Here is a 24,689-nt window from a genome sequence, read left to right as displayed (position 1 = left end):
AGCAGGACTGGATGAGCAGCCATTCAGTGTTAAGGGCGGGCACACAGTTGGATGGGGCAGCTCCCTGGGACATGGACATCCATGAGCAGTGTGTGTTGTACCACAGCCATGCCATAGCATAACAATGAGCAAAACCGACCTAATGCAGATTTTTTATTTATGATGTGTATATAAAACTCTCCCTTACTGTCCAGCACAGGCTGCAGAAGTGTAGGGTTGGATTGTAGTGCTGTTAACCGGAAGCAATTGCATTGGGTGCAGAGCAGGGTGAGGCCCTTCGCCTGCTGATGCTGGGGAAAGCAGTGTTCAAAAAGCAGTAGCTTTCCTTAGAGACATAAATATAGCTGATAGACTTCCATAGTATTACAGGCTCTAGCTTAGCTGTTGCAAAGTGAATGATCTAGAATATTCTGAAGTTGAATTTCAGTGCTTATGATGACAGTGTTAATTTCCTCAGAAAAGATGTCCCCATGCAAGCTAGCATTGTTTTCCACGTGGGTTTCTCCAGTTTTGTTGCATGCAATATTTCTAGAGTGAAATACAGGCTCTGTTGCAGTCAATGATAAAACTGCCATTGACTTTAATGGAGGCAGGATTTCACCCTTGATATGTTCTTGCAGCTGAGCAGTGCAGGTAATTGATTGTTTGTCAGACTCAGACATTTGCTTACTGATGTTTTCCTGTCCTTCGTGTTTCTGCTTCTTTCTTTCTATCAATTTATTTACTTTTGTTATTATTACTGAAAGTAAAGCAAAATGCAGAAACACCTCAACAAAAAAAATCCCCAGCAGTTTCAAAACCCTGAGACGAAGCTGCTGCTGATATTAACACAACCAGAACGTATGGCTTATTGGTAAACTGGCAGAATGGACTGCAATAAGCAGTGCTCAGGAAGAAAATGATGCTGTGTCTGCAGACAAAAACAAAATGATTTTCACTGACATCACAGCAATAACTAATCCAGGGGTTAAGGACAAAGGGGTGGCCGAATGATTCCTCTTCTGTTTCCAAGGCAGTTTGGAAGAGTAGTGCAAGAAATGGAGTTGTATTACCCCTTCCCCCCCCCCCCCTCCAGTTAGGATACTTGCAAAAGGGCCACAGTGATGGTGATTTTAATTACAAGGTTATTGATTGGGATAACATTTATGCAAGTGCTAGAGGGAGTGTATTCCTCCAGGAAGGCGTAGAAAGGCAGAACTGCTGTTATTTTACAATTTGCTGAGTTGCTAATAACAAGTAAGAATGGGTCTGCATCCATGTGAGGCAGAACAGTGGACATTTTATGTGTGGCAGTAGGGTTTAGTCTGAAATTTGCATTTTATGCTATGTAGAGAAAGATATCTGAGGGTCATTGCGAGGAAGTATTTATCTGTATTCAAAAGACTGGAAGAAAAACAGTGATAATAGAAGGATAGGAAGAATTTGGCTTATTTCTTGGAAAAAAAAATTACCTATTAAAAAAAAAGCAAGTCAATGAGAGGATAACTAAACCTAATTTATAGCTAAAGATGTTTGTGGTCATGTTTAGGAAGCTTTCCTTCTGGTGGCTCCTATTTCTTCATGTTGTGTTTTTGGAGGATTATACCCGTTATTGTTTGAGTTCTCTGTCAAAGCCATTAAACATACACATGTTAATTTCTGTATGAAGGTCTGCTGCAGGAAAGAGTGGTGGAGATCTACAGAACAGATTTCTGAGCCACCAACTCAGTGGTCTGACCTGCTGGTTTGCATTTTGGCTTTGGCAAGTGTCACCGTGGCTAGCACGGAGGATGCAGAGCAGCCATCTGTGTGGCAATGCCTGCCATGCACCACACATCCAGGGCCTTTGGGCAGCCTGCATTGCTGGCTGAGGGTCCAGCTTGGCTTTGCCATGCACTGCTAGGACTAATGTCAGCTTCACTGAAGCTTCACCATTTGCTGGTCTTCTGGGGTTGGTGGTGTGTGCCCTGTGGGGTGCAGATGTGTGGGTGTGTCTCGGAGAAGCTCCCAGGTGAACAACATTGACCAGCCCTATATTTTGGTGATGTGAATGCATTAGAAAGCATTAAGTGGAAGCTGCTTTACTAAATGTGGGGCTGGTCAGTGTTCTGCCATGTGCACAGGGTCTGGGCAGGCAAGTTTGTGTGGAGCAGTCAGTGACATTCCTGTTTGCATGCTAATGCCCAGAGTGTTCCTTGTGCAGCACTTGATACAAGCAGACCCACGAGGTATTTCAGTTGTGTTTGACAGATTCAGGTGAGAGACCTGAGAAATCTAACAAAGAGAAACAAATAAAGGACATTGATGGCTGGAAGTGTTCACGCGGCTGAGAATTAAGTGCTATTCATTATGTGTCTGTGTGTCTTCGTCTGGCTGTGACAACCGTTGCTGTCCTTCACAGCCAGCCTGGATGATTGAGTTGTCATTTGTGGTGCAGTTCTTAATAAATGTGACTTCTCCAAAAAAAAAAAAAAAAAGAGGTGTTGATTGAAGAGCCTTTTTAATGGCATTTTACCCTGCGGAGGTTCTGTAAGAGAGTGATTTTCAGGAGAAAAGGTGGAGAAGTAGTCAATACAGAATGGTACGTGAGAGTTTTTGGGGAAGGAGGACTCCTGTGAAGCATGTTAAATTATAAAAGATTAAATGTGAAGTGGATTGGAGGCTTCCCCTGTTTCAAGTCATGTCAGGGGGGATGGTGAATCTTGGAAGGCCAGATCATGATAAATATCCTCTCTATGTTTTGAACTGAGAAAGGCAGCAGCCTGCTCTGCAGCGTCATTTCCCTGGCAGGGCAGGAGCAGCCCCAGCTCTGCCCTGGGCTGCTGGTAGTTGATTAATGTGGGATCTCGCCAGTCCCTTCTTGATATTCCATCCAGTCGGGTTTAGCATGACACTTATCTCTTCACTCGCAATCTCTTCACTTGCAATCTCTCTTCTTCATCGGAATTGATCGGTGCCATGATTCTCCGGTGTGTTAATGAGTTTTCTGTGTGGTACTTTGCTAGGGGCCTTGTTAAACTCCAGAGACATTCTGCCTACTGCATTTTATTTATACGCCCACTCTGTTACTCTTGACAAAGAAGAGCAGAGTTGTTTATCTTGAGTTTTTGTCAAAAAATTTGTCTTGCAGTAATTTTTCTCTGCTCTGTCTGCCCACGGAGCAAATCCAAATGTATTATTCACCTGTTATTTCAAACCCATTTAAACTTGCCACATCTAAGAGGTGTTTTATACAATTCTGCTGATACTCCCAAAGTTGTTATTAACTGCCTCAGAAGTAATTTTTGATTGTGGTTGTATTCTGCAGAATGATGACAAGGCACATTCTTTTCTCTGTCAAACTGGAACAATGTAAGGACAGTATATTTGCCCTCAAAAACAAAACGTTTTCCAAGCAGAGATTTTTTTTGTTCATGAAAGCTGAATGTGTTTGGAGCAGTCCCTACATGCTCTCTTCCTTCATTGCATATTAAATAATATATTTACAAGGGGGGATAGTGAAAGGACAAGGGGAATGGTTTTAAACTGAGACAGGGAGGTTTAGATTAGATGTTAGGAGGAAGTTTTCAACACAGAGGGTGGTGATGCACTGGAACAGGTTGCCCAAGAAGGTTGTGGATGCCCCATCCCTGGAGCCATTCAAGGCCAGGCTGGATGTGGCTCTGGGCAGCCTGATCTGGTGGTTGGCGACCCTGCACATAGCAGGGGGTTGGAACTGGATGAAGTCCTTTTCAATCCAGGCCATTCTATGAATCTGTTGAAATCCACCCTGACCCATCGTGGCTGGCGGTGGAGCTCTTCCACTCTCCTGTACTTCACTGTGTTGTCTCAAACATACAACTGTCAGAATGTGCTCTCTTTGTGTCCTTCAAGAAAAGGGACCCAAAGCACTGGGCAGCAACGTGCCAGAGACTCTAAGACTTTTTTCCTATGACAAAATACCAGCAGTTCTCATTCTGTTCACTTTCAGGTGCTATCAAGTGTGATGGTCAATTTGTGTACTGTCTTACTAGCCCACATTTCTCATTTTGCCTTCAGAATCTCATGGCTTGCTGAGTATGATATGCAATGTTTTATAATTCTCACTTAGCAGCTAGCATTGCTGATAAAGAATCTAGATTTTTCTAGCTTCGCTAGAGTCATCTGAGTCACTGAACCTGTAAGAGTAGAACATACAGTATTAGAAAAGCATAGAGTTGTCATGCAGAGTAGGGTGGGTTGTTATTTTGATCCTAATAATCAGTGGTTGGACTTGGATGATCTTAGTTGTCTCTTCCAACATTAATGATTCTACATGCTAAAATGGTAGAACGATATTGTAGAAATGCAGCTGAGTTTCAGGTATTAAAAACAGTTGGCTACTGTAATAATGAAAGTGAGATGCAGAATCATCCACTTGTGTGGAACAACGATTGCAAATACTTTGCAGTGCTTATTGCTATTTGATTGTTCTCCTCTACTCCCCATGACTGCTAGATTTTGCAGAGAAAGCCTTGTTTTCATACTTGCAGCTTTACAATCTCCATATATGAAGAGCACAAGATTTTGCAGATACTTTTAAAGAATGTGTTTTCACCAGTTTCTTTTTAAGTGCTTAGAGCTGACAAATATAATTCAGTGTATAATTATTGGAGCTTCTGCAGTGTAACTGCATCTGAAGTTGTTTGTGTGGTTTCTTTCCCTCCTCTTTGCTTCTTGAGTGTCCTCCTATAAGATACTCAAAATCTGACATTCTTCAAATAGTCCACTTTTTTCTCCCTGCTCCTTCAATTTGAACACTTAAGCTTCTGTTAATAAAGAAGTCTGTGATTGTGTTTCCATAGCTCAAATTAGATTGGAGGACAAATTCAATTTTGGTGAGTTGGGTTCGTGTCAGAGCTGACTTCACTGTCATCAGTCGAGTTGATCTGTCTGTGCACAAGTGTAACTGATGGCATAATCAGAGTGATGATCAACTGCTGAATTGTAGGCAAAACTTTAAAGTTATTTTATAATTGCTCAGTGTTTCAAAAGCAGATTACAACAGTTGGTCCTCACTGGTTAGTAATACCTTTAGTTCCAAGTTGGCATCACTGGGAACGTGCTGTTCGAAGAATCAACTGAAGGCATGAAGGTAAATGCCTTTATGTTCTGTTTTTGAAACAGAAGTTGAAGGAGAACATAGAAACGTGAAGCTACTGTAATTTCCAGTATGTGTTATCAGGAAGACAGTTTGACAGTTCTGTGCCAAGTAGAGAAATGAGTGCTGCAGCCTGACAGCCTTGGGAGGTGCCAACACGTGGTTGTGTGTCCAGGCATGGTCACACAGTGCTGGCATTCCTCCCACCTCTCCTCCAGCAGATATAAAAGTGCTGTGTAAGATTCAAAACTAAACTTTTGGGACCCGTGTGAATCCAGTTCAACATCTGCAAAAAACTTTAGAGATTTAAAAGGGGTGTAAGCAGGCTATCCCAGTGATTAGCAGGATGCACAGCCTGTGTGGTAGTGTCTAGCAAGACAGATTGATCAGTTGATCACCAGCTGGAGAGGACCTTTAAGGGGCTATTTCAGTTTGAACAAATTAAATCAGCCCCTGGGTATCTCTGAGGTGTTCTAGGATGTCCTCAGAACAGAAGTGTGGGAAAGGCAGTTCAGAATAAAATGTTCTCATCCCTGACCTTCTGCTCATATTTGAGGCAGTGGGGCTTTCAGGCATATACTACTACTTACCTTTCTTTGGTAGGGATGTGGAGGGTTCTCTAAGAAGTTCCATTAGTTAATTGCTAGCTAAACCTAAACAGAAAGGCAGAACATTCTGCAAATTGGAAAAAATAAATAAAAAAACAACAATCTATCTGCTCAAAATACAAGCTTCTGTAAAAACAAAACACGTCCTTGAATTGAAGAGCGTTTCAGAGAGCTGAAGCTACAGCTGTCGATGAATATTTCTGTTTGATGGTTCTGTGGAACTGGAATATTACAGTTTATTGAATAACATGTGAATTATGACAAATGAAGAGTTCACAGTCTGGAAGCTTAAAAGGGTGTGCTGTAGTGCCAGACAAGTGGGAAATGATGCCAGCATTATGCTTTCAGTGTGAACTTTTAGCTTAATCAATGTAGGGTCGTGTAAAATAAGTTTGACTAAGCTATCTAGATTGGGGGGATGTGTAGACTAATGATCTTGTGCACTGCAAGTATGAGTCACATTTTTGGGGGACTGTACCAATAGACACTTTTTCTTGGTTCAGCTATGCGGGAAGTCTTTTACATATGATTGTAAAAGATTGCACACCGAAGATCAAGCTCTCAGGCACAGAGAGCCCTCTACAAAGATGAGTTGACCTTTCTGCAGGTGCCTGTGGGGATATCATTCTGAAAGGAACAGCCACTCTCATTAAGATTCCTGCTGACAGTTGGCAGGCCAGGTGGTCCCACATAACACAAGTGCAGGGTCTTTACATCCCGAGTCTTCAAAGATTGTGCAGGTAGGAAGAGTGGCTTAGTGATATTCTGAGTTAAACCACACTGCTTTTTTTTTTTTTTTTTTTTTTTTTGGCTTAAAAATTGCTGTTTGCCTTATGTTTCCTAAACTGCAAGACAGTCTTTGCTGTGCTTGGTATTATCCTCAAAGGCACCATCAATAATATGAAATGTTTCAGGATATTATATTTCGAGAACTCACTGCCACAATGTTTTAGAGCTTACTGATTGCTACATGTATTGGTCAGAATATGAAATTCAGCAACTGCAGCACTGGTTAGTGTTTTCTTCTTTTCTGTCTTTGTGCAACTTGCAGTTCAACAGCTACTGCTGTTTCCCTTCCAGACCTGCCCAATATCTTGATGTATATCTTAGAGCACATTTTGGAGCACCTTGTATCTCCTCTTTTCTGCTTCTCTTTCTTTGAAAATAGCTACAGCTTTTGAGCAGCCTTGTGGGGGTCCTGGTAGGTTTGGGATGGACACTGCAGGTCTCCATTTGACAGTGGTGCTCATCTCTCCTGGTGGATGCTAATGAATGATTCTGAGAGAGAGTCGACTTTTCATAACAAACAAGTGCTAATTAGCATGCCAGGTTTTTCATTCTTACTTGAGAATTCATTCACGTTCTCTGCCCAAGATTTCTGGGGCCCATTTTGGGCCAGCATGCACAGCATTCCAGGTGCTGGTCCAGTTTGTACCCAATCTCAGCCTTCATGTAAAAAGTGAATGTGCAAATAGTGCTGTGATGAAGAGTACTTGAAATCCTGCCTTGAGCATCTAAGGGAGAGCTGTTTGAATAAAAAATATGTTGAAACCATACCTGTTATATACAAAGTAAGCACTTCATCTTTATTAAAAAGCAGTCTAGTCGGGTGATTAAAGTCATGGTTCTTCTCAAATCCTTGCTGACTGCAGATTTTTTTTTAAACTTCTTAATATGAATGATATTTAAAGTTCATTTTATTGCTGTTGCTAACACTATCTAAATCTCCTGTGCAGATGTTGTTGTTACTCATGTTGTTCTGAGAGCTAACAGTGTGCCAGCACCCATGTTTATATGGATAGAGCACATATAATCAGCTTCTCTCAGCTTTCCTTTTTCCTGTTGTACCTGACTGTTCTTTTGGACATTTTGCTCACTGTAGTAACCTACTGCCAAATGTTATGAAACACTTCCTTTTGTATTAGGAATACTACAAGACCCTTGTAAAAAGGAATTCTTTTCTTGTATCTGGCATTGAGTAGTTAAAGAAACTGCAGCCTGACACATCCAGCTACCATACTGGAAGTGATTTCTTGCAGGAAATAAAAGCCTTCTGCGGAAATCATTAAAATGAAATTCTTGGCTTGTCTTGAGGTCTTTGAATGTATGGAGAGGCAGGCTTGCATAGTTCTGTGCCTGTTAGGCATATCTGCATGCCGACCTGCCTTCTAGACAGACCTCAATGAGTTGCTTTCCTGAAAGGTGCTGTACAAAGGCTTATAACTCACTTGCAGGCAGACAAGAACTGGTACCTGTCTAGGAGCCATCCCCTTGCTGATGACCTGCCTCCAAGGCAGATCTGTCTAGTTATCTTTTCCATCTTTGAAGCTGCTCCGTGAGGAGTTCTGTCCGTAGCAGACTGAACTGCTGTCTGCCTGGGAAGTACTTGGGTTGATAGGCTTTCTTCCTAGACATTCCTGAGCAATTATTTACCCCAAATATCATATTTGTGAAAGGAGCACGTAGAATTTGAATCTGTGAATTACATTTCTACTTCTGACCGATCACTGTCTGCTATTCACCACTCACTGCAATGTACAGGAAATAAAACAAACATCTTTCTCCCATGTTATGAGAAATAAAGAAGCCTGTCAAAAAAATCTGCTAATATGGCACAGAGCTTGCACATGCTCATGCTCACTTCTGTGGCAGCAATCTTGCTGCCAGACATGCTGAGTGGAAGGAAGGGGGGGAAGCGGGCTGACTTTGTTAATTCAAAATTTCTATCCTATGTTGAAGGACTAGGGGGGTAGTAGAGAATGTATGTTTCAATATACAGACTTAAAAAGTGCATCTGATCATCGTGAGTCGGGGAACCTGTTCATTCACACAGTATTCTAAGTGCCATTTGCTCCTTTTTAATCCAAGCAATACTTTACTTGAGCCAAACCAACCCCCCCAATTACTGGTTAGAAGATACTAAACTACATATTTTACTCTTGCTTTCTTACAGAAGATCAGATTGCAGATCAGACATCAGACTTGAGGAGAAGTGACATTTACAATCTCAAGGCTATTAACCTGCTGCAGTTAAGTCACCTGATGAGGGATAGATCAGCTATTAAGTATTTTGATGTTTGGGACAACATTTTATTGTAAATCAGTGTAATTCTGTGTTAGCCCAGTGGCAGTCAGCATAGAGCCACTCCGACAGAGGTGGAATGAGCCCATGATTAGGTTTTCTTCTAGCTCTGCTTTGTTTTGCAGAAGAAGCAAGAGTCTTCCTTTACGTATATTTACATTTGATGTAATATGACAAGTCCCACGTGCTTGGAAAATGTGTTCGTTTGTGAAGTGCAGCAGGTATTTCAACATCTGTTGGTTCTACTCTGTTTCTTTTATAGTCTGTCCCACTCCACTGGTGGACTAATAGCTCTCATCACATGTATTTTTTTTCCTGTTTTACATTAAATGTGAGGCACTGTGTAGCACAGGGTATGTTCCATGTGAGCAAAGATGCAAGCATCCCCAGGCCTGGATGTGGTGTGCTTTGTCACAAGACAGGGGTTTGCCCAATACAAGCTGTCTTCAGTTTGTAGCTGTCCCAGCATGCATTTGCATCACTTACCTGGATAGCTTTTGCTTTCTCTTCTGCCTAAATTAATTTAATAGGCTGAGTGTGAGGAATAGAAATTAGGAGCATGGCGTCATGCTATGCTATTCAGAAATGGAGGTATGACCCCCTTTATTTTTAATTCTTTGATCCTCTCAACCTCTTTTGCCCCATCTTTATTCTAACATATTTTGACTAATGATTATGGCTGAAGAAATTGAAATCTGCTCCTAGGTATTTCTCAAGCAGACTAAGTTTGTCAGCTAAATTATTCATTGTGAATTAGCTCCTAGCAGGCAGCAACTATACTTAGTGCGATGGTGACTGGGCTGGACCTCTGGGTACTGCTGCAACACTCAGACATAACGTTGACAAAATTCACAGTTTCCAATGGCTACCAATGACAAAGTAGATCTTTCCTGTGTAAGTTAGCTGTGTGGAGCTGTGCTGAGCTAGAAGGCATGACCTGCTCAGGTGAGGGGAGCTGGGTGCTGACAGGGAGTGAATGCGCCATTCCAAGTAAAAAGTTGCATGTGTTGAAACAGCAAACGTTTTGGTGTAGGGGATTTATTAAAAGAGTACATTTGGGGGAAATAGCAGAGTCCACCCACTTCCCAAGCATGTGCAGAGGGGTCAATTTGCTGTTCCTGAACCAATCTGAGATTCGTGCAAGTTACCAGATGGCCTGGTGCTACTGTGTGTCACTAGCTGGGGGTAGCTTTTGATCTGCACATTTGAAGCCATGCTTATTTGAATCCAAGTTTTGCTTTCTGCAAACCCCAGAGATGTATTTGATAAGATGGTGTGCTGTTACATATATATCAGTTGGTAATGTGTGGAAGGTTATTACTCCAAATATGTTTTAAGTCATCTCTGAGAAGTCATTGGAATAGCACGTTTTAAAAATCAAATTATATTGGAGGGAATGCACTAGCCTCATGTTTTCATTACAGGCTTTATAGGGGTTTTGTTTTTCATTGGCGTAGTGTCCTATTGTTTAGCTTGTCAAATGTGTTGCAGAAAACTCCTCTGATGCTCATCCACTTGTATTTTGAGAAACAGTGGGCACCAATGGGGAGACTTTAATGGATACGGACAGAAGGAAAGTGTTAGTGGAATCCAGTGATTGTGTTGGAGAGATAAAGAGTAATGCAGATCTGAGCTCACCATAAATTTTAGTTAGTTTTTGACACTCAGATCCCTGCCAAGCTTCTGCCAGTTCTGCCGAGGTTCTTCATCTCTATCCTGCATAACAAAATGCATCCTCACAGTGTGCCACGGTCTCCTGTATGCAATAAGAATAATGAGTGCAATTACTAGCTGGAAACAATGTGGAAAATCCTCAGTCTTTCCTCCTGTCAGAAAGCTTCACTGGGTGGAATCAGGCACTTCAGGCACGTGGGGAACTCGTGCCAGCTTCTCATGCACACCTTGTTCAAGATTGCTTTCTGGGCTGTGAGCACCCAGTCCAATGTGCAGGATATACTTGCCCAGGAGCATTATTTTAGACATGAATGGGGAATATTTCTGTGTCCATGCTTCACTCAGGGACAGAAATTTGGTTGGCATTATGCTTTGTGTGAGTTATGACCTGTTTTTTGTCTTCTCCTGGCTGTTTCTTTCAGAAGGTAGATTTCTCTGTGCTCCTTTCCAAACAAAATCTCATTGCTCATCCTGTTCTTCAATCAGCATTCCATCCAGTCTGCTCTTTACCACTTGAAATACAATGGTTTCTATGCTTTGAGAAGGAAAACTAGCTGCTAATTGCAGTGATGGAGAAAAATGTGCTAAAATAGGAGCCCTACAAAAATGCACAGTTCCTGAAGCCTGGTTTCCTATGGTTTTGTGCCTCAGTTATGACTGAGCTCTGATTCATGCTGCAGCTCTTTTCTCAGTGGGGGTGCGAAGAGGATTATTGCTGTCTAAGTGTTTGTATTCACAATTTGTGTTGGTAATAGAAGGCCTTCCAGCTTGCTACCTCTCTGGCACGCTTGTTTAAAGCAGCTAAAAGACAACAAAGGAGTTACCACAGGGACAGACAGACAGGCACATATATTCGTTGCCATGAAAATTCATGCAGTAGCCTAACAGATCATCCTGTCTGAACTGTTTGTCCCTTACCTTGCTTTAAACCAGAGGTAAATTTACCTTCTCTCTGGGTCTGCTTTTTAGTTGTGGTGAGGTCTTTCATCCTCACAGCCTTTGTGCTGTGGCCTTGGAACTGCTCCAGACTGGTTCCTGCATCTTCTCCGGGTTGCTGCCTTCTGACCCGCAGTGCTGTGCTTCTGCTCTGTTTCTTCACTGGGAGTGAATGCATTCCAGTAAGACATGTGGATCCATCCATCTCATCTGTGTACTTGTTAGCTTTTGCTGGATTTTAAGCCTGGATATCACAAAAAACAAACAAACAACAAAAAAAAAACAAACCACCAAACAAACTCAAAGCACAATAGCAGGCAAACAAGCCAAGAAAAATCATTAAAGTCTTCCCCACTTTTAGCATGTCATACAACGAGCCTGTTTCCCATTTATGAGCACCGAGTGCATCTCTAGTGTTTGCTACATTCTCCTAATTGCATGCACATCCAGCAGTGCACCTTGCCCACAGGGAAGATACTTGTGCTCCCACTGAGTTTGCTTGCAGATCGGAGAACACGAGAAAAATGTGCTCCCGGCATGACCAGCAGCTATATGTCAAAATTTGGCTCCAAGACAGTAATATTTAAACTTCATTTCTCTAAGCAAGCACTCCTTACACGAGTAGGGATTGAAGGATCAGACTCATAGCGTTGTAAAATCACCCTCTTAGGAATTTTCAGAACTGCCTAGAACACAGCAAATCTAATTCTCCAAACCCTCAGGCAGCCTCAAGCGTCTCAGCTGTAATATATTGAAACTACTTGCAGGCACTGATAAGGAAAAAGGAATGGGAGACATGCTCATATCCAGGCCATTCCCTGCAGGGGAAGGCGGAACAGCTGTGGGACAAACCCTGCCGGCTCTCCTGCGTTGCGCAGGAAGATGCGGGGTGGGCGTGCGGAGCCCGAAGCAGCCCGGCAGTGAGCAGGCCTCGCTCCGCCGCTCGCTCGCCGCCAGGTGGCGCTGCGACGCCGCGCTGAGCCCTGCCCGGCTCCTCAGCGCAGCGCCGGCCCGGGAGTTGTTTGTTTCCCTTTGGTGTTCGGAGTTACGGGAGCTGTGACAAAGGCTGGAGCAAACTTCAGCTGTGAAAGCCGTAACTCGAGGGGATTTTTTTCGTTTGTCGCCCATTTGCGGGGGGGCTTGCATGTGTATCATACAAGCACCAGTCTTTCTTCCTTTTTTTTTTTTTTTTTTTTTTTTTTTTTTTTTTTTTTTTTTTAGGGTCATTTTTATCCTAATGTCTTTCCCCATTTCCTGCAAGCTTTCATTTCCTTTCTGTTCTTTCTTTTTCTTTTCCACTTCAAAATATCTCCAAGCAATGCAGTGAAGCCACCAATTGAGACCATGGAGGAATAGGGGAGCATCACGACGTGCCTGTTCCCCCTGTGCTATCAGCTGAAGAACACCTTGGAATGTTTGCAATTAGATTGTTTTATAAACATTGTATTGCCACACTGTAAACACTAAGAACTCACTCTGCAAATACTTATTTGTAAGAGCTATGCTTTTAATTCTTTTGGTTCCATCTCCAAAAATAAACTTAGAGTAAAATAAACTGCCTCTGCTGTCAGTGAATATTGCATCTAAACTGATGGTGATTGAAATCATCTTCGAATAACTCACTGTCTGAGATGCTTGTAATTTAAAAAAAATTGCATTTTAATCTCTGCTGCCTTATTTGAGCTTACATAACGCATGTTGTTATGGGAAGAAAAATGAGGGAGGAAAACCTCCTTGAAAACAGTTGAGCAGTTCCTGTAAGGTTGTCAGGTAGGTAAAGTCTTAATTTACATTGCAGACATTGCTCAGCACTCAGTGAGGAATGGACACACGAAGGCACTGTGTGCTGGCAGTTCTTGCAGTTCAGTGTAGTGCTGCAGAAGCTGCAGCTCCAGCCCTTACACACTGTGTTGCTTTAGTTTTTTGTGGAACCCAGTAGGAAATGCTTCTCTATTTCCAAAATGAATTCCAGTCAGAGGTGGACTAAAAGCGCCATTCATTTAGATTAAAGATCGTGAAACTATCATGTTTGCAGCCATTTGTCACAGTTTAAGTAGCAATACATAACCGTTGTGCTGTTGGTATACAATTTAATCTCTGCTGACAACAGCGTCATTTCTAAAGTTTCCTCAGCATCTTTTTTGTGTGTGTGTGTGTGTGTGTGTGTGGTTTACATTTCATAACCAAACTCTGCTGCTTATGCAGAAGTTGGATGGTTGTGGAGGATAGCAGGCCTGAATCTCCTCTGCACAAGGAGAAATGGTAAAGCATGGAAAGACTGCAAGATGACATCTGTGTGTGCACCAAGCACATGGCGTTTACACTGGATGGCATTTACATCTAGCTAAATATGGGCTTCTGTTTTCTAGGAAAGTTTGGCTTTTTGGGGGGGGATCATTTCAGGTCAGAATAAACTGCATAGTTTTAATTTTGGCTGAGGGCAGAAGACCTTCTGCTTCTCTGGTAACTTTTCTGGTCTTCTCTCATTCTGTTACTTCCACCACCCAAAACAGAGGAGAAACGAATCCCATGACGAGTTTGTTTTCTCCTCCACTATCTTTGTAACTATTCTGTTCAGAAATACAGTTCTTAACAGTTTATTGAGCACAAATACTTAGTGTCTAGTGATGTCACTCTTTGTTTTCTTGGCACAGTGTTCATAGCTTCAGGCCTTTACTTGCATTAAAGCTTTGGCCCAGAGAGGATAGATGATAAATCTGTCTTTCCAGTGAAAATGCTCTTTGTAGACCTCGTTGCTTTGTCTTCTGAATCTGTGTTTTGGCCTATGCCCAACCTGGATCAGGTGGAGGAAAAAATGTTGAATTTCCTGCAGCCGTGAAACATTGCTGAACTGTTTCTTTGCAACTTCCAGGAGAAATGAGTTTTTATGGTGATCTATCTAAAACTGAGAAAATAAAGATGTTGCTAGATGGAGGGCTGCACTGATACTCAGTCATAACTTGCAGAAACCTCACTGTTTCACACTCTGAAACAAAGAAGTAGAAAGATGTTTACAGTCCATTAAGCATGGTTGTTTTTTTGGAGCTCAGAATGTCCTGGAGGAACTGGAGGTCTGTTTTAGTGGGATACTTTTGATGTAGCTCAGCATGGTTCTTCTCACAAAGTTACTTGTAAGAATGGCTCATAGGTGTGTTTCAGGAAACCCCAGTTAGTGCTTCCAGGTTTTTGGAGCTCTCAGCTTTTAAAATACGTGCAATTTTTCCTCTGTAGAAAAAAAGAAGAAACACAAACACAAATGTGCCTTCTGAGTCCACAGCAGATGTGTCATCCCTTGAGAAAAGATCAGAGGACCGACAAAGCACAGATTGAGACCTGAGTTTGGCGGTAGGAACTGGGAACCAGGCAGCAAGAAAGAGCAAAGAGATCAGAGGTTATTATATGCAAATACCTTATCCAAATTGCAATGAAGTTTAATTTCCAGAAGCAAATACTACATTAAAGTCTTGATAATGGAAACACTATCGCATCTGAATTCAGCAGCAGATTTCTGAAATGCATTTCACTCAGGATAGCTGTCCATCCTGTCGAATTGTAGGAATTGTAGGATGGCTGGCATCCTTTCTGGCTCGTTTGGCTGTTCAATTTACTTCACAGTGCTCATTTCCACAATACTACAATGCTTGTACTGTTCTGTCTCTGACCAGAAATGCTGTAGCTTCTCAAGACTGTTAACATAAATAGAATTTCTCCATTTTTGTTGTGGATCATCTTTCCCCTGCACTGAAGTCCTCTCAGCTGCCCTTGTGCAGCTGACAGCTACACTGACTCACTTTCCCCTCTTAACATGGGCAAGCTCTCGCATCTTCTTAGCACTCCCAGTGCTGGGACAAGTTGTCTTCTACCTCTCACTATGTTTTTGCCTTCAGACTGTCCTTTCCCATTTCCTGTGCAAGGAACCGATAGAGTAACTATTTCTTAGCTCCTCTTTTCTACCCCCACTCTTTTTGAGCCACTAACAGGTTGTAGTCACGGTGATTTCCCGTGGTATTTCAATCAACATACTCTTATCCCACTTATCTTTTCCTGCTGTGAATGAAGTCAGAATCCTAGAATCTGCTCTCTGTGAAGGATTTGGGAGTAAATAAGGAGAGCTGAAGTTTTGCGTTGAGTCAATGGTGAACATATTGTGAATTTTCAAGAGAATCTCAATTCTCTTCAAAAACTTACCCTTTTTTAAATTCAAAACTTTTCTTTCTTCCAAGATCACTTTTGATTTAAATTACCAATATGATACGTGCAAAGAGTTGAGTTAATAACCTAATACGGCATTTTTTTAATTGCTTAAAAAAAATACTGTAAGCACGATCACATCACTCTGAAATGAAAATCGAGACTACTCAATGTCCTTTAGTCAAACTGATTGTATCTAATTAAAACAGAAAGAAATCCCAGCGATGCAGCTTTTCTTCCCATTAACATGCACTGCACAGGTTACTGCCTAATTTGCTACAGAATGTTGTCTTGCATTGCTCCGTCACTGATGAAACTACTCTGCTTAGATGAAGTGCAATTCTGAATTAGGGGAAGAAATAGCAATCCCCACCCCTATAGTTGCTGATGAGCATTTATTTCCTTTTCTTAATTAGCGTTTCCAGCTATGGAAGCAGAAGTGCTAGCCCTTGGCCTCATAGCACTGTAGTTTGACACTTTGATAGATAAACATGTCTATAAGATTAGGTGACAAATTCGCATCAGCACCTAAAGCTCTTTGATCAATACCACTAATCCAATAAAGATTACAACAAAGAATCTTAAGTTTCTGTCCCTTTCTGGTATGGTATGTGAACTGAAAAATAATGGCCTAAAATCTTTCTGAAATTAAATGAAACAAGAAAATTTGCGTGATTTTAAAATAAAGAATCTTCATTAGTGCATCTGCTGGCCTGAACAGGCATCCTTTGAATGCAACTTAAGTCAAACAAAGTCATTTTCACATTAAAAAGAAACAGGGGCTGGATGAAGTGAAAGCATAGCAGAGGCAGTAAGAGTCGCATCCCAAACGCATCTCCTCAATCTGACAGCAGTTAATTTGACTGAAGGGCAAAGCATATGTAGAAGAGGGGATGACAGATAAATTAAAACAGAGGCAAAGGGCTCGTGAGAACTCAGTATAGGATTCAGAGTCCATTGAAGTTGGTGGGGAATTCTCTGTTGGCTTCAGGGGAGTCCAAACCTGGCCTTTGTTGCTTTGAATAAACGGGAGTTTATGATGCAGTGTATACTCTCTCCCAGTGGAAAAAGCCCCTGTGAGAAACTCCATCAGAGTGACTGAATTACAAGCTGATGGGACTTTGCAGTAATTTATTTAAAGTTATTTAGATGCATGAGAGCACGCTTGTTGAGTCAGGTTCTGCAGTGATGAGATTGGAAAGGACACTTACTAACCTAGTGCTAAGGTGGCTCAGGTAAATGTCCCCTACTACCTGTGACCTGTTAAACAGTTTGGAGAACCTACCTGAATCCTGAAAGAGATCTGCTTATGGCTGTTGATTCACTTCTCTCTGTTTTCCTGTTGTGTTCTCAGCTTTATTTTCCCACTCTGATCTGTCATAGCCTTTCGCTTATTACAGTTGAAGACTGGTGACAGAAATGTAACTTTCTGTAAGCATTATCTGTGAAATAATATTCTAAAATGCAGTATTGATGAGCCTTTGAGCTGACTGCTGGGGCTATTAGATCAAGGTCACAGTGAGCTGCTACGTTTGCTTACTACAGTGTACAGGAGCCTAATGGCAGCTGCATTCATTTACTTCCACTCCCTGACTCTTTGTAAGTGATGTGCTTGGTTATGTGGGGTGCCAATGATAACGCAAACAGAGGTGAAAGCTGAAGAAATTAACATAAATAGTGTCAACTCTTTCTTCTGATTTAGTGCCACTTTTTTTTTCACTAGAGTTTCATTGTATTGCTATCAGTGTTTCCTTTGATTGGCATTACTGTAATATAATCTCAACGCTGCCGATTAATTTTGTGTAAAGGTACTGTTCTGTTCAATCAGCAGTGAAGGCTTCAGCCAGTGCCTCCCTCCTCCCTGCCTTCCCCACCTATTATGCTCTCTGCTTCCTTACGGCTCATTCTCTGCACTTTAACACCCACAACATTTGAGAAAGAGTAATGCCAAGGTATTTCATTTAGTCTATGTTAACTGCGCTCCCTTGGGTGGTGAGAGAGTGAACATTACTTTATAAGAGAAGACTTGCCTAGCACAGGAGAAAATACAACTAAAGGCTGAGTCTGAGAATTGGAATGTGTGCGAGGTGCTGCTCAAAACTACTGAATCTGTTCCTTTGATGATCTTGAGATGTGTCGTTGCATGACCAATAGTTTCTGGGCCCTGTGGTGTAGCATGGGTGTTGGTTTCCTTCCTTTTTTCATTTCTGTGCCATGGAGGGAGAAGGAGAAGAATCAGGGTGAGTGGTGGAGCCCATATCACAGGCAGACACAGCATCAGCCTGGGTGCAGGAGGAATAGAAGTAGCTTGGGGCCACACAGCTGCCAGGATCTGCTCGTCCTTTGGGTCAGGAGCATGTCAAGGCTTCTTTCTGTACCCAGTAAATCCTTTCGTCAATATTCGGACGATTCTGTCTGATTACAGCCTCTGCCTAGCTCTTCAAACTGAACTCAAGCATGTGAAATATGTAGCAGGGACATAGGGGGAGCAGAGAGGAGGAAACAGCAGGCAGGAAACATGAAGGGCTAACAAAGAGAAACTCTTGGAGAGAATGCACGTATTCACACTTGCCAGTTGCAGTAGTGGAGTCATAGCTGTAGAAGCAGGGCTGCTAAGAGGGCAGATGGAGACCAGAAGCTACTGAACTGGCCAGTGCCAGCGGGTGCCAAGCAGTAACCAGATATCCCTTGGTCTCTGTGAGATCTTTACGTCTGTCTCTGTTCTGTGCTTTGTATGGCAGCAGCTGTGTCTTCTGCAGCTGGATACACTGTGCGGCCTGTCTTTGTGCCTGGTAGGAAATCCTCAGACACTTTTTTTCTACAGATTTTTCATCCTGGAAGATGCATTCTGTGTTATATTTTAAATCTTAAGTTTCAGGAGGGAGTGGTAACAGTTCTGATTATTTCAGAATAACAGCAGTTCTTTGCTGTTTGCTGAGAATGATAATAACCAGGAAAACGTTTTCATCATGTGTTGCTGCCTATGATGCGTTTTGAGCAGGTGACATCAATGTTATGGCTTTGAGCACCTCTCTGCCTGGACTGATGTGCTTAGAAGACCCCAAATCAAAGCCCCCTATGAAACTTTAAACCTGTTCCTAGTTCCAGATGACCTTTGCTTTGTTTTGTGTACAGAGTTCTGACTAAATAAGTAGCAGTTTCTCTTTTAGTCTTTGTTCTTGTTTACCGAGTGCTACTGAAACACCGCATCAAGGAAGGAAAAAAAAGAGTCCATCCTGGTATTTTCCATTTGCTGTCAGAGCTGTGCTTTGCTGATTTGCAGTTGTTCATGAATTAATTAGCGTGGCATTCCTGCAAGGTGAGGTTGTGCTAGTTCCTCTGGGGAAAGGAACTGGAGCGTAGATTAGAAGTGAGTGCTAATGTTGGAAATCCAGTTTGAAATGTCTGGTACCCAGTTTTACAGAGCAGCATGCCTTCTGCAGCATGCTGTATATTCAAACTGCATTTTCTGTTGATCTCAGTTACAGATATGAGTATTCAGCATATCTGGAAATCAAACCCCAGGTGTCTGCACTTGAATTTGTGACCTTATCTTCTGAATGAAGGGGAACTCATCTTCAGAGTTTGTGATTGAATACATAGCAGTTGTATCAGAATCTGTGTGTCTAAGTGGGCCAAACAAGCCTCTGTGCAGTTTTCACTTTGCTATTTTAATTTTGAAGTGCTCCGTTTTACAACTCTAACAGTTTACTTTGGCATAGTTTCTTGGAATAGATTTTTCAACAGCGTGTGTATATATAAGTATGTGTGTGTGTATAGTATGTAGAAAATGTATATATAAAACATACATATACATCCTAACTTACAAAACATAGAAGCACAATTTCCCTCCTCTGCCTCCCAGCCAGATAGGCTTTGGTTTTTTTCCCTTTGGAGAGGGTGGAAGAGCTAATTATAGAGAAGAGGTGAACCAACTGCTTCCCATCCAGCTGGGCAATGCTTGTTGACAGGACCATTTCTCTTCTCAAAGGAGCAGCTGCACAGAAGGAGGCTCTCAATTATGTCTTCAGATGGTTCAAGTTTTGGCCAAGAATGTTCGAGTTACTTTGTGGATCAGACACACGTCCAGTTAGGACAAAGGAGGTCTGAAGATATATATAAAAAGAAAAAAAAAACACAGCTGAGAGTTTGTCTATAAAAGTCTACTGATTTTCTAACTTAGCAAATGGTGTAAAAAAGTATCTGGATTTGGATAATTTAACGTGAGAGCATCTGATAGCATCAGTTTTTCTTGTGTGGATTTCTTCTAAGAATCCAGGTCTCTTTTTCCAGAACTTGATTGTTCTCCAATATTGGCACGTAGAAAGCATATTTTCGTTAGACCTCCTTCCAGAAAATGGCTCAGTCACTTTAAATAGAAAATCTAACAGTGATTAATCAATAATAAGGCATCAATAATCATGAAGCCAATGCTCAAACCTCACTATGAGCAAAATGCAAATTTTGGTGAGGTCTGAATATTCCAGAAAGATACAAAAAATTGCAGATGTAGATTTCCTCCTATTTTTTTTTCCCCTCAGAAAATAGAAGACTTCAGTTACCTGTGCTGTAGGCTTTCTGTTGCCTCTTGAGTTCAGCTTCAGTGAAAGCTTCTCAGCGCTGTGCAGAATTGTCCCAGAAGACAACCTGGAGTTTTAGCTGGGGTTCTCAATCCCTGGTGATTGCTGTGCTTTCTTTGTTGTGATTTTCTGGTTTTCTGTGAGCACCATCTGCTTTTTTTGGGTCAGTGGAACTGTCCCTTGGTGTCCATGTATTTGCTAGCGTATGGCTGTGCTTACTGAGGTGTCTTTGGGTTAAACTCCCTTCCTCATGAGGATTTCCCATGCTGTCTTGCTAATTCTGCTGCTGAATTTTTCTAGCCTTGGGCTAGTCATGCCACCTCTTTCAACCTGAGCTTTCCCAAATGTTTGTTAAGCATGAATATGTTCAAGTGTGGCCTTTTCCTTTTGTTCTGCTCTTGATCAGTCACCCAAAACCTGTTTTCCCAGCTGTCCAAAATCTTCTTTATATATAATGTACTTAAGGTGATTTTCTTTCATTCCCTACCTAGATTTTCAGAGGTTAATATGAATTTGTGTTTATTTTATTTTTTATTTTTTAACCAAGGAGGTTGTGGATGCCCCATCCCTGGAAGCATTCAAAGCCAGGCTGGTTGCGGCTCTGGGCAGCCTGGTCTGGTGGTTGACGATCCTGCACGTAGCAGGGGGGCTGAAACTAGATGGACATTGTGGTCCTCTTCAACCCAGGCCATTCTATGATGATTCTATGATGATTTTTATCCCCATATTCAGCTCTTAGGCAGTTCTTTGATTTTAGTTGGGAATGTAGTGGATGGAGCTAATCCATGGATTTCACAGCTCTTTTATTTCAAGGGGGCATGTGCAGGACCTTCGCTCAAGTTTGCATTGAGCCTTTGGGTTACTCAGTATTTGTCAAAAGATAACTGTGGAAATCTCATTACTTGAAGTTCTTTTGAACGAGGCCATATAAAGTATGTGCCGTGCAGCAATCATGCTTTATTATTAAAATGGCCTCAGATCTTTTTCTTCAATGGCATCTTTGACTTCCTTCTTCCTCTAGTCAAGCTACAAAAAATTTGCATTTTGTAGTGTACTTTTGTACATGGCAATGTCATTTGTTTATTTCTTTTCCAAGAGAAAACCACGTTTCCCTCTTTCCCCCCCTCTACACCTTCTAAAAGAAAATTGAGCTTCTAAGGACTTAATGTGCAAACTTCACTATTACATCCTGCAAAATTGAGATTGCTTGATGGAACTGGGAAAGAAATATTATATATATTTTTTTCCCCATTATGAGCAAACTTAAGCAATTGTAGATAGTCATTTGTGGTCTGGTGAATGCAGGGAACTACATCTTGGGTGACTGCCAGGAGTGACAATTACAGTCTCTTTCATTCCTAATTGAATTCTTTGATGATAGTTTTAAATTCAGAAGCCCAAATTCAGATACTTGGGACATCAAAATAATGAACTTATATAAATATTACAAGGATATGTAAGAAGTTCCCATCAACTGAGTAGTGTGACATGCTATATTGTTGAAATATTCTCTTAGAAAAATAGATCTGTTGTTGGAGTTCTTAATTTTATTCTTTGTTTTATTCTTTTTTTTTTTTTTTTTTTCTCCATTCTCAGAGTTGCGAATAGAAATCCTTTTCCTTTTATAGGGAAGGATGGCAACTTTAAATCAGTTTAGAGGCAAACTAAACAAAAAATATCCCATTGCATGGAAAGCATTTCTGCAATCTTGCACATAATGGCAGTTTCCCTACCTTCCCTAGGCCTGAAATAATTAGTTTATAGAAAATTCTACTGGGGTGTGGGGGGGAGAATAGAAAATAGATGATCGCTGTTTGGCGACAAACAGAAAATTAAACTTCAGTAACTCACAGAAAGCTCCTGCATGCATTGTTGAGATTAGAGGGAAGTTGCTATGTGTACGGCATAAACGAATGGGGTTTTTCAGCTGCTTTATAATGGAAGACTGCAATGTGTGAACACTAAAGTCTGATATGAATGCATCCTGTGTTAGCAGGAGAGAGAAGGCTTGGACGCAGTGATATCAGCTCACCTGGCTGCTGTATGTGCTGCAGCAACACGGGGTGTCCATGCCTGAGCTGGGAGCAGCCCGCACAGCCAGCCTGCCTTGCTGATCTTAATTAGCCATTCTCCTTTCTCTTTTCTCATGCAGGATTTTCATCCTTCAAATACATTTAAAAAATTCATGATGTTTACTGTTTGTTCGCATTGTGGGCTATTTGATATTTTTATCATACATTTATATAGTCTTGCTGGAAAAAAATGATGCTCAGTCTTAAATCCTCGACTGCCTTGGTCTTTCTTAGTCCGCGTTGCTTGGTCATTTGCTGTAATGTGTCATGGGAGGTCACAGATCCTTTGTAGCATTTTTCTTTTCTACTCCCTTTAGAACTTTAAGCCTCAGAGTTTGCTGCTGCTTCTGGTTTTTGTTCTTAAAGAACATCAGCTTTATTTCTCTGCAAAATCATCGGACAACTTGTTTTCCTTGTATCATGCCATTTCTATTTCTATAAACTCTTTGTATAAAAAACCTGGCAGTTCAGATCTGTCAATGTGGATGGAAAAAAAAAAAAAAAGAATTCTTCTGCTAAAATTCCTTAAAAAATGAAAATTGTGTGACATGTCTTTGCAGTTCTTTTTCTGTCTCTACATTCTTAGTGAAATGACGTGAGGATTTGTGCTTTTAGCATACGTTCCCTGGTGGCAAAGTGTTTTTAATGTATATGTAGCGTTTTCTCTAATCTTTTTTTTCTTTTTTGCAAGGTTCTACATTAGCTATTGTTGCTCGCTGACTTACAATTGCATTTTTTTGGCTCCTTAAAGGAATATTGATAGTTATTTAATGACAGTGAAAATTCCTTATATGTGTTTGTGTGCTGTGTGTGTATCTGCAGATGCATGATGTGTGGTTTATTATAGTTACTTGAAAGATGATTTTGTGTCTCTTAGCATTATTTTAAGGCTTGACAAAACTTCTGTTCCGTCAGTTCAAGGAACTGTTACTGTAGTGAAGCAATTAGCATAGACCAAGACTGAGGGCGAGCCTGCATGCTGCTGGATGCTGTATCATCCACGAGGTAATCATCTGAGGTTGCAAATTCACTGAGATTAAAAAGTCAGATAGAGAAGAGGCTCTAATGGAATATTATCATCCCCATTTTGTGAATGAGAGGAGCTGAAGCATTCACACAAGTGAATGTCTTGCCCAAGGATGGGAAGGAAGCTGGAGCTGGCCTTATCTCACCAGCTGCAGTTTCAGCTACTGAAATGCACACTCGTCCTTCCTGTGAGTTCTCAAGTGAGCTGCTTTTGTGCTTCAGGTGTTCTTCCTAAATAAAAGTTTTGTGGAGTTTTTTTTTTTTCCTTTTTCCCTATTATTGTTCAACTTGTTTTAGGGAAGTAAATTCAGAGAAAAACTAAAAGAGGAGATACTGTGAAAATGTTTTTTCTCTAAAGTGAGAGCGTGGTAGAAGCAGATGAAAATACAGTTTAGCTGGCATTTAGTGATGACCTGTAACTTCTTTCTTTAAGATGATTGTGAAATTCAAGCACAGAAAAAAAGATCACTGAATTTTGGAGATAGGAGTGTCTGAGTATGCATTTTCTACATCTCAAGTACCACTTCACAATTCTTTTTCCATGTGCAGTGGGTAAAGCAGATGTGTTCTAGCATTTCCATTTTGATGGACAGTGTGTCTTAGAACCTTACTGAATCAGTGCCCCTGGTCTTCCAATCTTTTCTATTTCTGTTTTCCTCTTTTCTTCTTTTTTCTTCTCAGTTTAGGCGTATTTATGAAAGATCTGTCTGACATGATTTCAAGGTTTCCATTTGTAAAACTCTATTACAGATGATTTAGATGATGGTTGCCATGAATGCTTCGTACATGAGTAACAAATGTAAGGAATCATCTTTTTAATTGAACTGTCAGTGAATTCACCACCAGATAGGCTATTAACAAAGTAATTACATTCATTTTTCCAGCTTATTATTATTAATTTCGGATACGCAAGGTCATGGTGGAAGTCATCAGTCTATGCTTGTAGAGAACCATGGTAGGATCCAGCTGGCATCATTATGCTGCAGGTGATTGATTCCCCTGGCTGTAGGATGGGAGACATAGGACATTTCCTAGCTCAAGTTCTTAGTTGTGTCCAAGGATTTATTACCTCTGTGAATTTTTTGTTTGTGTAGGGGTGTCTGAAAAGGAGGTGCAGGCATTGCTATAATGTAAAAATTGAAGAGGAGCACATTGTGAATGTGGCGAGGGCTTCCTTGGGCAAACTGGTAGTTTGAACAAACAAGGATAATGAAACTCGCTGCTGGCCTCTTTGGCTGCTCCTGCTGCAGGAGACCAAGGAGGTCTGCACTGATTTCTAGAGGACTTGTGTCTTGAAACCAGTAAAACATGCCATCTTCCACATTGCATCTCCTAAACATGAATGAAACTACTGCAGTCTGGGAGCTATGCCGTGTGAATGAGCCCGTTGCTCACAACTAATGTAGTAGGGGTCTGTGGGTT

At 41.3% G+C, this 24,689-nt stretch overlaps 1 long non-coding RNA gene across 1 annotated transcript in view; it reads left to right on the top strand.

Moving 5' to 3' along the window:
- Positions 1-24,689, top strand: part of LOC128077361 (uncharacterized) — a 189,300-nt gene that overhangs the window by 26,943 nt on the left and 137,668 nt on the right. The gene's annotated exons all lie outside the window — the stretch shown is intronic.

The sequence above is a fragment of the Tympanuchus pallidicinctus genome, unplaced genomic scaffold (assembly GCF_026119805.1).
Source record: "Tympanuchus pallidicinctus isolate F22 unplaced genomic scaffold, pur_lepc_1.0 scaffold15, whole genome shotgun sequence".
Taxonomy (NCBI): domain Eukaryota; kingdom Metazoa; phylum Chordata; class Aves; order Galliformes; family Phasianidae; genus Tympanuchus; species Tympanuchus pallidicinctus.
This window is presented reverse-complemented; position numbering and strand designations above follow the sequence as displayed.